The 1,558-nt window shown below is 39.1% G+C and overlaps 1 non-coding gene across 1 annotated transcript; it reads right to left on the bottom strand.

The window, feature by feature from the left end:
* Window positions 1-859: 859 nt before the first annotated feature.
* On the bottom strand, window positions 860-966 carry LOC133781005 (small nucleolar RNA R71). The gene has a single exon (XR_009869805.1). It is a non-coding gene; the product is annotated as a small nucleolar RNA R71 (small nucleolar RNA).
* Between the last annotated feature and the right edge of the window lie 592 nt (window positions 967-1,558).

Raw genomic sequence — 1,558 nt, 5'->3', positions numbered from 1 at the left:
TTAGTTTTTTTGGGTTTAGAATTTTATTTTCTAGATTTAGGTTTTTTCCGAAAAAAATAGCATAAAATTTTAAAAAAAAACTAAGTATTGAGAACATTTGTGTAATTTTGGAAATTAGTAAAAATCAAACTTGTTTTGTCATAGAAAAATTGGTTCTTAAATAAGGTCTATGTTAGCGTTACCCTCCAATCTTTTCTAAGAACCTCAGGGAGTTCTAGAAAAGCTCTTGGGCCTAAAGTGGTACCTTGGCAGCCTTTCCAATTGGCCTGTGAACATTTTGGTGTATACTTATTACATTATTACACACTTGCACTTATAATACTTACAAAATAAAAAAATATTTATGCCATGAAACAGAGACGCACTAGGGAGATTCGTGAGACAACAAATAGAAACTTTAGAAAACTCTCATAGTTCGTCGTTTTCTTCCATTCGTTCAAACACTCCTGATTCACTGAGACTTCCTGAACCACCCACGATGGCTCATCAAGATGAAGTCCAACCAAGAATGCTACAGGAATATTTACATCCTACGCGTACAGCCACACCTTCATGCATAATGTATCCCAACAATATGCCAAATTTTGATTTCAAACCCGGCATGATTAACCTCTTACCAACCTTCCATGGGTTGGAAAATGAGAATCCGTACGTGCATATATGAGAATTCGAAGAGGTGGTGGGTACATTCAACTACTGAGCTGATGTCACCAACATTGTGAGATTGAAATTTTTTCCTTTCTCTCTCAAAGACAAAGCAAAAAGCTAGTGGTATTCCTTAAGGCCTAGATCTATCGGAACATGGGACGAAATGACAAAAGCATTCTTTGCCAAATATTTCCCACCCCATAAGACTAGCAGCCTTACAAGGAAAATCTCAACCTTCATCCAGAAAGACCATGAAACTTTCCATCAGGTCCGGGAGAGGTTTAGAGATTTGATAAATCAATGCCCACATCATGGATACGAAAGTTGGCGTCTGATTAGCTATTTCTATGACGGTCTCACAACCGGACAAAGACAATTCGTACAAATGATGTGCAATGGTGAATTCCTTCAAAAATATCCCGATGGAGCTTTCGAGTACCTCGACGATCTTGCTGAAAAGTCCTACACATGGAATGGACCGAGTCCTATGGACAAGTCGCGATCAACTGGAATCTACCAATTAAAGGAAGATGACAATGTAAAAAGCCAAATTGAATCATTGAGACAACAATTCGAGGCTTTCAAATCTCAAGAAGGTAGAGGAATCCATATGGCTGCAAAGGTAGAGACATGGGATCCATGCTTCATATGTGGAGGGACAGAACATCAACCGCAAGAGTGCCCAACTCTTGGTGAGTTAAGAGGAGCAAATGAGGAACAATGCAATGCTTTAGGGTATTACAAGAAGCCTTATAACCCTTTCTCAAACACTTACAATCCCGGTTGGCGCAACCATCCAAATTTCAGCTGGAAGGATACAAACCAAGCATCTGGAAGCCAATGGAGGCCTGAGCAGCAACAACCACCAAAATCATACATTGCTCCTCAAAATAACATGCATTCAAGTAAT

This window comes from Humulus lupulus, chromosome 5 (assembly GCF_963169125.1).
Source record: "Humulus lupulus chromosome 5, drHumLupu1.1, whole genome shotgun sequence".
NCBI lineage: Eukaryota > Viridiplantae > Streptophyta > Magnoliopsida > Rosales > Cannabaceae > Humulus > Humulus lupulus.
This window is presented reverse-complemented; position numbering and strand designations above follow the sequence as displayed.